The sequence below is a fragment of the Phascolarctos cinereus genome, unplaced genomic scaffold, assembly GCF_003287225.1.
Source record: "Phascolarctos cinereus isolate Bilbo 61053 unplaced genomic scaffold, phaCin_HiC Scaffold_4;HRSCAF=312, whole genome shotgun sequence".
NCBI classification, from domain to species: domain Eukaryota; kingdom Metazoa; phylum Chordata; class Mammalia; order Diprotodontia; family Phascolarctidae; genus Phascolarctos; species Phascolarctos cinereus.
Window position 1 is genome coordinate 310,332,001 of NW_027555847.1, and position 14,075 is coordinate 310,346,075.

The following is a 14,075-nucleotide window of genomic DNA, read 5'->3' on the forward strand; positions in this document are numbered from 1 at the left end:
AGGCTGGAAGTGCAGTGGTCACTCTTAAGCCCAATCTGATTACTGATATAAAACTTTTGCCATTTCTGCCTTGGTTTGCCTTCCTTATGCATCTTGGTGGCCCCCTGCTAGCAGCAGCTCCTTTATATTGATGCTGGACTTAGTACAGATACTCAATTAGTTTAGCCCTACTATAATTCAGAACTTTTGAGCTCAAGTGATTTTTTAGCCTCAGCCTCGTATTAACGGGGATGACAGACACATGCTACCTCTCTTAAACCCCTCTGTTTTGCTTTAAGAAGTCAGTGGTCTGACTGTACTCAAAGAGCTGACTCAGACAACTTTCATTTTGGGGGATGTTATTTGTAGCTCATTAATAAATGTTACTGTTACAATCTGGTGGGTCTGTGATCTCACTGATGTGGATGTCTCCTCCAGTGATGCAAATCTTATAACCAATCAGTTCTTGCCTATATTATACAATTTGACCTATTCTCCTTTGAGTTTAACATAGAGGGGCCATCTAAGGTTCTGGGAGCCCTCTTCCCATTCTCTTGGTAGTATGAGATTGGCAGTGGTTTATGCTAGCTGTGCATTGTTCTTTTTCACTCTAAATATAATACTGCCTTCTGTATTAAAAACATATATTACTTTGATGATGTGCTGTTTCTCCTATGTAATTCTTTGTTTGAAATGTATTGCAGTCTAGTCAGGTTTACCATGCATCTCTCAATTGTCCTTGAAATAATCTTCAAGTTGAATTCATTGAAGACTATACTGTTCTATCGATCACAGCCATACAACATCATTGGGAGAGTTTTTTTTTTCTCAAACTGGATCTGATTTCATTTATGTGATGACCTTCCAGTAAGGAAACTCCTTTCACACATTCAGGTCAGCATTTGTTCTGCAATTTATAGGCTTAGGGAGTTTCCTGGAAGAAAATTAATATTGAAACATCTTTTGCTCCTTGGAAAAAGTTTAGGTTTATTAAGGAACTTTGCAGTTATCACAATCCCATTTTCTTCCTCTTCTCCAATTCTGGACACAGTTCACTGTTCATTTGCATGTCTGTCAGTTCTTATCTCTGCCCTTGTCTCTGTCTCTCTGTAATCTGTGGTTTTATTTTAATGGTTGCTAAACGTTTTTAGGTATAATTTTAGCAAGGCCTACTTTTCAAAAGCTCTTATCTCTAAGTAAAGAAATTATAAATTTCAATAGAATAACATACTCAAAATATAGGCTAGTGAAGTATGATGCTAAGCAACATAAACTAGTCTGTATAATCCAATCTAAAGCATTGTTTTCACAGCTAACAGTAAGCTCTTCTATTCATTCCTACCTGTTACCAAGTAAAAGCACCCATGGGGAAATGTCTCCAATTGATTTGCCTCAGTCTGTGGGTCCAGCCCATCTTAGGTCACAGATCTAGTGGGTCAGTTATCATAAGATTTCTTCAAATGACCACTTCACTCTAAAATCTCATGTAACCCAGCAAAGCCCCACAATAGGTATCCTTTTGGTGGGATGAGAAGAGAGGCTTGGCCTGAGCCAGTGACTTTAATTCATATGACAAGACCTAGTGTATAACAGAGGTCTTTAGAGACTAATAATAGTACCTTTTGGATCATGTAGTCTCCCTCATATCAATACTTTTCATTTTTTTAATATGATCATTTATTTTCAGTTTGCCTATCTATCTTGAGTTTGTTTTAGTATATATATATATATATATATATATGTATTGGTCCAAACTTAATTTCTTCCATAGTGCCTTTCAACTTTTTCAGCACTTTTTGTGAAATAGGGAGTCCTTCCCCTAACAATTTAAGTTCTTAGGCTCATCAAACATTTGACTACTGTTTTTTGCTCATGGTTTTTTTTCTTCTTATTTAGTCTGTCCCACTGATCTACATTTCTGTTTTTTAGACAGTACCAAATACTTAGAACTATTGCTTTTTAATATAGTCTGAAGTCTAATACTATGCTCCCTTAATTCTTACTTTTGGTCATTATTTCCCATGATATTCTAAACCTTTCGTTCTTCAAAATAAATTTTATAATTCTTTTGTTTAATTAAAAAAAAATCCCCTAAATAATTTTGCATAGTACTAAATCTGCAGATTAATTTAAGTAGTATCATCATTTTATTATAATGGCATGGCTTAACTATGATCAGTAAACACCTCTCCAGTTATTTGTCTGTTTTTAAAAATGATTTTGGAGTTGTATTTATGTAAGTACTGTGTGTCTTAGTACATACCTCCCAAATATTTTATGTATTTTGTAGCTTTTTTGGATGACATTTCTCTTATTATTTCTGTCAGTTCTATATGAAAATGCTGATAGCTTTTATAGATTTATATTTTATCTTGATATATTGCTAAAGCTACTTATCTCAATTAATTACTTTTCTGTTTCTCTCTTTTTTACAGCATAACATTTTGTCATGTGCATATAGGGTATAGTTTTGTCTCTGTTGATTTTTTACTTTTGATTTTTGTTCTTTCGTCTTAATGTTGTGACTAGCATTTCTAGTACTCTGTCAAGTAATAGTGGAGAGAAGTGGCACCCTTGTCTTACCTCTGTTTGTATTGGGAAAACTTCTAAGTGTTTCTTCATTGCAAATAATCTTAGCTCTTGCTTTTAAATACACACTTTTAATTATATTTAAAAAAATTCTCTTTTATGCCTAAGGTTTTTAACATACATAGTGTGGTATAGATTTTTCTGTATTGAAAAATGTATTGAGGAAATCATTTATACCAGAGGTGGGGAACCTGCAGGCTCAAGGCCACATGTGGCCCTTTAGGTCCTCAAGTATGGCCCGTTGGCTAAATCCCAACTTCACCAAACAAATCTCCTTAATAAAAAGATTTCTTCTGTAAAACTTGGACTCAGTCAAAAGGCTACATCCAAGGACCTAGAAGGTTACATGTGGCCTTGAGGCTTCAGGGTCCCCACCCCTGGTTTATACTACGGAGGCTATTGGAATTATCTGTTAAGTTAGCATTGGTAAGCTCCAAGAGGCCATTGGATTTATCAGTTAAGTTAGCATTGGTAAGCTCTGAGAGGCTGGTTTTGGTAGACTTACAGTATCTGAAGCCAGGTTATAAGTAGTTGAGACATAGATGGGTCCTCAGTAAGTAGAACTGGCAAAAGTTGATAGTTCTTTCTATGGTCGTGGCAATGAAAGGTAGAGATATAGGGGAATAGCTTGAAGGGATGTCAGGATCAGGTATACTTTTTTTAACCATAAAAGAGATTTGGACAAGAGGGCAGGGAATGAATTAGTAGATATGGAAGACAGAAGATAAGAAACAGTGCTGATGATCAAACAAGCTGCTAAAAGATGGAAGGAAATGAGATCGAGTCTGAAGTAGATGGATGGACTTGGCAAGGATTACCTTTTCTCAAAAACTGGAGCGGAGAGAGGGGTAGAACAGAGGTGATGAGCTAGTACAGAGCAAGGTCATTATTTTCTCTATAAATTATGAGACAGTATTATCTTTTAGGGTGCATGGAGTAGAAGTGGCATGTTAGAAAGTCAACCAGGGAAGAGTGATAATATTATAGTATAGCAACAAAGACAAAGTAGAAATTGGTTATAAATTGCATCTTTGGCTCTGCTTGATTTCAGCTCCATGGAACAAGGTGTCTTATGCCAGATACCCCATGGTGTCTTCCCACATATTTCCTTCCTCTTTTTGTATGTTGTCTCCCCCCATAGGTAAGTTCCTTGAAGGCAGGGACTGTTTATTTTTATTAATTCTATCCCCAGTGCATAGTACATAGTAGGCACTTAATAAATGTTTATTGGGTTGACTGATTGACCCAGTTGGCACAGCTGTAGTAACTCTTCCCAACAATATTTAATAGTCTCCCAGAGCAGAAGCAGAAAAGGCAAGTGGTAAGGGTGATTTAAGGATGAATGGCAGGGTATGAATGGTAGAAGGACAAGTTACAAAAGAGATTCAACTATAGAGAGCAAGGTATAGTTGAATTGGTTGACAATAAGATGAAGATTGTGAAAGGAATAAAATGAAGCCAAAATTGGGATCATGAAGTAAGGTACAGAAGTTGGATTGAGGAAGAATATGTATAAGCAAGAGTAAGACAGAGGGAGACATTGAAGATTCAATGCCTAGTGAAATGCCTGCTGTATGGTATTTGCTTAAAAAATGCATGTTGAATTGAATGGAAGGACAGGAGAAAGGAATTTGAGTTAAACATGATGGAAATGGCATAGTCTAGGTAATGATGAAATTTGAAAGTATAACCATCCTAATGTGTAGAGGAGGTAGAGTGATAGTATAGGTCAAGGATGGGGAACCTGCGTGGCCTTCTAGGTTCTTGAGTGTGGCTTTTTGACTGAGTCCAAGTTTTACAGAACAAATCCTTTTATTAAGGGGATTTGTTCTGTGAAGTTTGGCTTTAGCCAAAAGACCACACTTGAGGACTTAGAGGGGCACATGTGATCTCAAGGCCCCAGGTTCCCCACCCTGGTATACATCATGGGGCTTGAGTATGTTGATGAACTGGAATGCAAGGATGTTTGAGAGGAACTCAACATGTATACTGAAATCCTCAAGAGTTGGGGTAGAGAAAAGGACCATGAATCAGATACTGAATTCCTTGAGAATGGAAGGAGGATGACCTAGAGTCTATTACATTTTATCACTGTCACAAAATTAAAGAATCATAGAATTTGAGAGTTGAAAGGACCTCAGAGAGCATCTAGTACAATCTGTACACGAAAGAGGTCTTTACTATAACATACCCAACAAAGTCATCTATTCTCTGCTTGAAAAGCTCCAAGGAAGGGGAACTTACCAACCTATTACCTCCCAAGGAAGCTTGTTCCACTTTTGGACGGATCTTATTGCTAGGATGTTTTTTCCTGACAGCAAGCCTAAATTAGCCTCATAGCAATGTCTACCTAGTGATTCTGGTTCTGCCTTGTGGGGTCAAACAGAACCAATTTAATCCCTCTACCACATGACAGCCCTTTAAATATTTGAGAACTCCCTTCCTCCCCCCCATCCATTTCTCTTTTGTAAACTGAACATCCCTAGTACCTTCAGTCAATTCTAATTAGTTTGTCATAGTGTTATTTTCTTGGATTTATGGAACCTTAGAACCAAAATGGGCCTTAGAGATCATCTAAGCCAGCTGTCTCATTTTATAGATGAAGAAAGGGAGACCCAGAGAAGGGATGTGACTTGCCCAAGGTCGTATAGCTAGTTAGTGATAAAGTTAATAGAAAAATATTTAAAACCAGTCAGCTTCTTGTACCTTCTAAATTGACTATAATCTTCCAATTATTTCATTTTCATATGATTGTCAATTTGCAGATATTCAAGGAAATCAATCAAGGGTGGCCAACCTTTCATAGAATATGTAATGTAATAGATAATGCAGGACATCATAAATTATCTCTTTATATGCCCCCAAACAGTGAAGTAGGGAAGAAACCTGGTTTTGTACCATGTAACTATTGTAATAATATGCTTTTCTATTAATCTGGCTTTATAATTATTCATGATTTATGTTCCTTCCACTGTTTTGGAGCAAGACATATTGTATTTAATTACAGGGTAGATTAGGTTAAAAGGATTAAAGTAAAGAGAAAATATGGAAATCTTCTGTTCTCTAAAAAGCTAAATCTTTGAGGATGACAGAGAGGAGTGAGTCTACTGTAATTACACACTTTTTATTAGACTTAGTCCACATACCTCTTAATGTCACTTGACCAGTCGTCTGTGTTTTTCTTCAGCATGTTTTAAATACACAGTATCCAGAGGGAACCTAGATGGTCCTATACAGCATAATATGCATGAATAGAGTCTTTGGCCAGTGGAGAGATAAATTTAGCTCAAGTTTCTTTGCATAATTTTTTTGTCTTAGTTTGTTGTGGTTTTTAGAACTTGGAGTCAAGAATAATAGAATGTCAGATCTGGGGTGGGTAGGACCTCAGAAATCATTTAGTTCACCCACTTTGTGTAAATGAAGAAATTTACTCAAAGCCAGGACTTATGGATGAGGCAACTTATGGTCATGACTAGTAAATGACACCTCTCAGACTAGAATTTGACTTCTTACTTTCAGTCCAGAGCTCTGTCTGTTGTACTCCATGGAGAGGTAGTGAAGGTGAAGGAGGAGCTTCCCAGTCTGGAGCATTTGATCAAGAAAGAAAACTATTGCTGCCAACAGCTGTAGGAGAAATGTATTTCCTGTTATAACAGGATTAATCTTTATAATCTTGTTTGGTTTTAATAATAGGATTTAGGTACAAAAATGGGAAGAGGGAGACAATTAATTGTGTGGGGGAAGCTTTGGTGACTGTTTCACAGACAAGTTCACAAAATAATACTTCCTGGAGAATGGCACTTGATATGAAGATATCGAAGTTCAATATGCAGTTTCCAGATAGACCAGTAAACTACATTCTGCCTCTCTTCTGAGTTAGATAAAAGTTCTAGATTCTGTTATCATATCCCTGCCATTAGATTAGAATTGCCCATAGCACCAAAATGTTTAAGTCTGGTGCTGGTTGGATAGCTAATAATATAAAGATTAATTTGGTAGAGATTCAGAATAGCTTTTAGTAGTGCCTTTGGGGTTTTAGTTCATGATACTAAAAATATTTTCCCACCTGTAATCAATCAACACATTTATTAAACACTTACTGTGTACTAAGCACTGGGGAAAGAAAGTTAAAAGTTAAACATTCCCTACCTTCAAGATACTTACATTCTAATAGCTTGACATTTATGAATATATATGCACATATACACATGTGCATATATATGTACACACATATATATACACACAAATACAAGACAGACAAAGCAGATGCAAGGTAGCCTTAGAAGGGAGGGCACTAAGGGAACCAGAGAATGTCTTCTGCAGAAAGTGGTGCTGAAATTGGGTCTTCAAAAAAATAGTCATTCCAAGGAGGTAAGGAGGGAGAACCTTCCAGATATGAAAGATAATCAAATACAGAGGAACAGAAATGAGAGGGTCACGTGTTAGGAACACCAAGGAGGACCAGCATAACCATAGAGGGCATGGAGGACAGTAATGTATAAAAAGATTGGAAAGGGGTGAGGTTGTGAAGGATAAAACGGTGTTGTGGGGTTTTTTTTTCTTCCTGTGAGTGACTAAGGAGATAGTGGAGTTTACTGACTGACATGGTAAGACCTGAGCTTTAGGAAAGATCACATTGGCAGCCATGTGGCTCGGGAAGAGGCAGGATTACCAAATAAGAGGTTATTGAAAGAATCTGGGCTAGAGAGTCAGGCGGTCAGGGCTTAGACGAAGCTGGTGGCTAAGCAAGTGGACAGAAGGAGACAAATGTGAGGAAGATCGCAGAGATAGAAACAACAGGATTTGGCAGCTGAGTGAAGAGTCAAGGATGACACTGACATTGTGAACCTGGAATATCATACTCTCGATAGTAATAGAGAATTTTGGAAGAGGGGTGGGTTTTGGGAAAAAGATGAGTTTTGTTGAGGGTATATATGTGGAGTTTAAGATGAATGTAAGAGACTTCATTGAAAATGCTCAGTAGACAGTTGATGAAGATAGGACAGAAACTGGGACTGTGCAGCATGTCCCCAAAATTATTAAGCTATTAAGCTGTAGAGAATTAAAACTACACTAAGACATTTGGGATATAGATTTGTGAGCCATTTGTGCTTACTTGTCATATGTTATTGCATCTGTGGAAGCTGATGGGTCACTGAATGAGAGAGAACAAAGCAAGAAAGGAGATGAGGGCTCAGGACAGAGCCTTTTAGGACCCCTACAGTTAATGAACGTGACATGTATGATCATCTGGCAAGGAGAGTGAGGAACAAAATGATGATGATAACAATAGCAATTATGTAGTGCCTACCACGTGCCAGATCCTGTGCTTAGATCTTTTACAAATATCTCATTTGATCCTTATAACAACCTTGGGAGGTAGGTGCTATTATTATCCCTATTTTTACAGGTGAGGAAACTGAGGCAGACAGAGGTTATAAATGACATGCCCAAAGTAACACAGCTAGTAAATGTCTGAATCTGGATTTGAACTCAGGTCTTCCTGACTCCAGACCCAGTGCTCTATCCACTGTGCCACCAAGCTGTCAGTAGAAAAGAACCCAAAGAAAGCAGGATCATGAAAACTCAAAGAGGAGAGAGAGTCCTGAAGAAAGTCAGCAACAATGTCAAATACTACAGTGTGGTCAAAAGCTTCAGAGAGGTCAAGAAGGTTGAGTGTTGGAGAAAAGGTTTGGCGATTACAAGGTGTTGGTAACTTTGAGGAAAAGTATTTTCAGTAGAATGGTAAAGTAGTCCACCAGACTGCAAAGCAGGTGAGGAAAGTATGTGGGGACACCTGCTGTTTGTCAACATCTTTTTCAAGGAGACTAGTTGAGAAATGGAGGAGACTTTTAGAATGATAACTAATTCGAAATCAGATCTAGGGAGAGTTTTAAAACACACATATATTACTGATTTTAGCTGCTGATATAAATGTGAGGGTTTGGTTTTTTCTGTCTATAATATATTGCATAATATGTCTTCTGATATCTTAACAGAGCATAGAGTTTACCAGAAGAGCACTAGTTCTGGCAGGCTCTGCCCAGCTGGGCAGGCTAAGGTGGAGAGAGGCCTGTTCATAGACTGTTCTGTCTTGTTGGAGATGAATGGCCTGCCGTGACTCATCACCAGGAGGTTGACCACCAGGCCACAGATTGTTTTTGGCCCCCAGGTTATCATCCCGTGTGGAGAGAGTCCAAATGATATCATGGATGCTTCAAGGAGTGAAGAATGTACTGTAGCAATGAAATGACATTGAACCTCCCATTACTGGTCATTAGTGTTTTGCTATTGTTTTTGGGTCAGCAGCTGATTACAGTGCACAGTTATGTGAATTAAGCTAATAGTATTGTATAGTAGAGGGTCCTCAGTGACTGGTAATGATTTGTAATTTGTTTCTCCGGTTCATAGGAACAGAGCTTTAAGACTGGAGAGGACCTTAGAGATCCTCTAGTTAACTCCTTCATTTTGCATATGAGGAAATTGAGGTCTAGAGTGATTGAGTGACTTGCAGAGAGTCACCCAGGTAGAATTGGGGTTTGAACCTCGCTAGGTCTTTTGATGCAAAATTCAGCACCTTTCCCACTCTACCATGTACCCTTATGTTTTTAATAACTTCTCTTTCTTCTCTACTTGGTTAAGGCCCAGTTTAGTCCTGGTCCTTCAGTGAAGCATTTTTAATGGGAATGGAAATAGTACTGGATTTAGAGTCAGGGAATCCTGGGTTTAGTCTTACCTCCGCCACTTACTACTTGTGCATCACTGGGGAAGTCGCATAATCTCTCTAGATCTCAGTTCTCTCATTTGAAATGAGGCTTTGATTACACTTGGGAGTTATCTGAGTGACATTAGGTAATGAATAATGATATGAGTTCCTGTGCCACCTTCCTTGAAGGGAGTGTGTGGTAGGAGCAATATTGTCATTGTTGTCATCATTGTCATCATTGTAGTTGGCATTTACTAGGGTCTCCATTGGCTGCATGAGTTTTTCCATAACAGACAGGGAACTATCCCTAAGACTTGATTGGTGGGAGAAAGTAGGGCTTCCTACTGACATAGATCATAAAAAGCCTAGCCTGTGAGGAGTCAGACCAGACCAGACAGATGTGCCACTACTAGGCAGATCAGCACATCTTTCTGACTAGATACATTTCCATATGTAACCAAGACTTTTTTTTTGTTAGCCTGTGAATATCATTTTTTTCCCCCAATTTCAATCCCAAACCACTAGATGGGTCCAGAACAGAGTATAAAAAAATAATTTGCCCTCCTGGTAGTACTCTACTCAAGTCACTAGCCCAGTGGTGTTATCAAGGCTTCTCTGACACATGTACAGGAGACCTCTCCAATGTACATACATTAGCTTCCCATCCTACCAAGTGGCAAAGGCTTAAAATGACTGGAAATGGATGAAACCCACAGACTGCATTCTCAGTCTGGACTGTGAGATGATTAAATGTGAATCCTAATTAAAATTATGGAAAAATCTATGGCTATACTCCCAGTTACTACCTAACCTCTACTTTCTTAATCAGTGAACCTCTCATACTCATAAGCTTAGCAGAAATGAAAGGACACTTTTAAAATGCTCTCTACAGAGAGCCTCTGCTCCTTTGATTTCCAGAAACCTTCTCTTTGCTTTCTCTACTTTTTTCCTGGGGTCCCAAGGGATAGCCCCCATACACTGGGCTCTCTTGCAGGTCATGCGAAAGATTAAAGTAAGGAGGTTGTGAATCAAGGACCTCAAACTAGGTTTCAGATTACGGGAAAAAAGATGGAGTGTGGGAAGGAAGGTATATCATTCTTTTCACATTTCAATAGCTGAAATACCTGACAGCACTGGCCTGTGTGCATGACCCCAGAACATCTGCTTTCCACATCTGGCTCACCTGCTTTTTGCTCTAGATTTCATCTCATCTTCACACACTGTTCCACACTGTAGCAACATCTGTCTGCTTGCACTGCCAGCAGGAAGTCTCAAGGTCTGTACCACTTCTGTCTCAGTTAGGAATAGCAACCCCTAGGTGCCCTCACAGACTGAAGTCTGCTCATGGCTACAGAAAGATAGCAATAAAGGTTGTATCTGCTGGCTACACAGTGGACTGACCCCCCCAAAGTATGCTGCCGTTTGCATGCACAGTGGACAGAGAGCTCCAGTTCAGCTCCTGGCCTTTATGTATTCTGCACCCTGAAAATGGTCAAAAGGAAGTGACTCTCTGGGGCAACAAAGGAGTAGATAGGAAACTCTAGGCCCAGATTCTGCCACTCTTAATTATCCTGAACAGAGATGAAATGGGATTGTAGAAATTATTGCATTTGTGGGTTGGTGGGGAGTGAGGCGGCAGCACCATGAAGGTCTCGGGCACCCTAAGAGAATATAAGGTAGCTTGGACGCTGCCTGCCTTCTCCCAAGAGGCCAGTGCCACCTCTTTATCGGATGCGGATCTTTGCTCCTAATCATATTGTAGCAAAGTCCCAATTCTGGTACTTCGTTTCCCAGCTGAAAAAGATGAAGCATTCTTCTGGAGAAATTGTATACTGTGGACAGGTCTTTGAAAAGTCTCCTCTTAGTGTGAAAACTTTGGCATCTGGCTGCGCTACGATTCCAGGAGTGGAACCTACAACATGTACGGTGAGTACAGGCACCTGACCACTGCTGGTGCCGTCACTCAGTGCAACCGAGATATGGGAGCCCGTCACCGTGCCCAGGCCCACTCTATCCAGATCATGGAAGTGGAAGAAATTCCTGCCAGCAAGTGCCGCCGGTCTGCGGTCAAGCAGTTTCATGACTCCAGAATCAGGTTCCCTCTGCCCCACAGAGTTCAGCATCACCAGAACAACCCAGGCTTTACTACCAAGAGGCCCAACATGATCTTCTAAGTGCAGAGACAAGGAGGCGCCTGTTTTATTTGATCTTTTTAAATAAATTTCTCAATTGGAACCACCCCCCAAAAAAGAAAAGAAACAACCGATAGATTATTATACTGTCTTTTTCCTTCATTGATCTTTCTCTTCTACTCTGGATTCTGGGTTGTTTGTTGTTCCCTCCTCTCTGTGTGTGTGTCTTTCTCTGTCTCTGTTTCTGTCTATCTCTCTGTCTCTCTGTCTCTCTCTCTCCCCTCCTTCCCGTTTTTCCCCTCCCTCCCTCCCCCCACTCCATTCCTTCCTACAAGATTCTAAGCTTCTGGAGGGCAGTGACTAAATTCTTATTCCAGTTTTATACCTGAAACCTGTAATTAGAGCACAGTAAATAGTTATTCTTGGTGATGATGATGATGATTAGCATAGTGATTGTTTGTATGTAAATGTATCCTCTGAAGTGCTTGAGGATACTTGAAAGCAGTTCTTGTAATTAGCTTGAATATTCCCCTTGAAATTTGTTTATCCTTCTAATTTAAGTAAACTTTTTATTACGTGATGCAGATGTAAGCTTAGGTGAAACCCCTGCTCCCTGAAGACATTTTTTGAGTTGGTGAAGTTTCACCAGATTATCCTATTGGATTTATGCTTTTGGGGCTGGGTGGGCTTTGGGAGAATCTGACTTAATTTTTATTTTATTAATTTCATTAATTAAAGTACTTTGTTTTTACATGGTATAAATTCATTATTATCAGAAACATTTAGAAACAACAGCAAAATGGCCAGAGTTACTGCTTATGTTTTTAGCTTGATTGGGGCTTTTCTTTGGAATTTTGACCACTTCCTCTTGTGAGTTTTGCTTTCTCTATCTGCAGGTTTGTGTTTTCCAAACTTTTTTTTTTTTAACCTTGCTTTCGGTATATGTTCCAAAGAGCTCTCATTGGTTAGTGATATTTATGGAATCTATTGTGAGTACAGCTTTATCAGAATTCTTTGTGGAAAATAGTAAATGGTTTATTTCTTATTAGGTTCATTCAGCAGTATGTTGTCAATACTTAAATGCTTATTAATGAGAGAAGCAAGCTGAAGAAACAAATCTGAGTCTTTTATAAAGTGCAGTTGAAAAAGGATTTGGGGGATTGGTTGGGAGGAAGTAAAGATCTTGAAGTCAAAGAATAGAACATAGGAATTTGAATAGGAAAAGATAGCAAAAAAATGAAATACTGTAGAGTTTGAAGGACAGAGAATGATAAGAGCAGATACAAAAATTTAGAAAGATAGATAACAGGAAGATATAGGGAAAGTTAGGATTGGCAAAGTCAGAAAGAAATGCTGAAAGGCCATTCCTACACACTCGAGATAATTTTGTAGTTACAGGCAGGTGGCAATGCCTTGGGCAGAATTGGTGCTGGATTTGGGAACATGTGCAAGCCCTCGGGGCGTATTTGTCAGCTGTCCTGAAGTAAGAGAACCAAAAATAAGATAAATATAAGAAGTGACCAGAAAACATTTGATGTAATACTTTTTCTAGGAACTATTAGTTTTTATTTGATGCCATGGTGCAGTGGAAGGAGCATAGAGTTGCGAATTAGAGAGTCAGATTCTGATTCTGCCAATTTCTGTCTTAATAACTAGGCAAATCCCTTCCCCTCTCTTAGCTTCAATTTCCTCATTTGTAAATGAAGTGATGGGACTAGAGATTCCTTCTAGCTATGAATCTATGATCCTGTCTTCTGACACGCTGAAATGATTCATTGTTGAACTAAAAGAAATTATCCAGTGGTATTAAAGTAAGATGGTAGTGGGGAGGGGAGGAACCAGATCATGATATCTCATTGGCATGGGGTACTGTAGGTGAGGGAACTCCCTCTACTAATGCAGATCAGCAGCTGTTATTTAATTTATAATCTTAGCTTTAAAAAATGGCCATAATCAATGTCAGAGGGGGTTATGAGAAAACAGGGACACTGATGTATTGTTGGTGGAGCCCATAGTTGGTACGACTAGTATGCAAAGCAATTTAGAATTATGCAAATAAAGCGACTAAAATGTCTTTACTCTTTGACCCAGAGATTATACAAAGATTCACCTTATACCCTCAGGAACCATTAATAAGAAAAAAGTTCCCGTATACACCAAAATATTTATAGCAATACTTTTTTTGTGTTAGTGAAGGAAAAAAAAGTAGATGCCTAACTATTGGGGAATTGCTAAAAAAAAATTGTGGTACATGAAAATATTGGAATAGTATTGTGTTGTAAGAAATGATGCCATGAATACAGACAAGCGTGGAAAGATCTACATGAGTGTTGCAAAGTAAAGTAAGCAGAAGCAAGGAAATAGTATACACAATGACTACCACATTGTAAATGGAAATAACAATTATACACACACACAAAATGATAAAGTTCAAGCAAGACTTGAAAGAAAAGATATGAAAGAGGTGTCTTTAAAATACTTTTTTGTTATATTGGGTGGTTCTTTGGGAAGGGGAGGGAAACTGGGGAAAACTATCATGATGTTAAAAATAAATAAAAATTACTCTTAAAAAATTGTAATTTTAAAAAGTTTTCTGGGTCACTGAAGTCAAGTGACTCGTCGGGAGTTACACAAACAATATGTCAGAAGTAGGACATCAATCCAGGGCT

At 38.7% G+C, this 14,075-nt stretch overlaps 1 protein-coding gene and 1 pseudogene across 5 annotated transcripts in view; both read left to right on the forward strand.

Moving 5' to 3' along the window:
• SSBP2 (single stranded DNA binding protein 2) overlaps nucleotides 1-14,075 on the forward strand; it is a 414,697-nt gene that overhangs the window by 91,137 nt on the left and 309,485 nt on the right. The window lies entirely within an intron of this gene.
• Nucleotides 10,777-11,709, forward strand: LOC110222675 (large ribosomal subunit protein eL20 pseudogene; annotated as a pseudogene).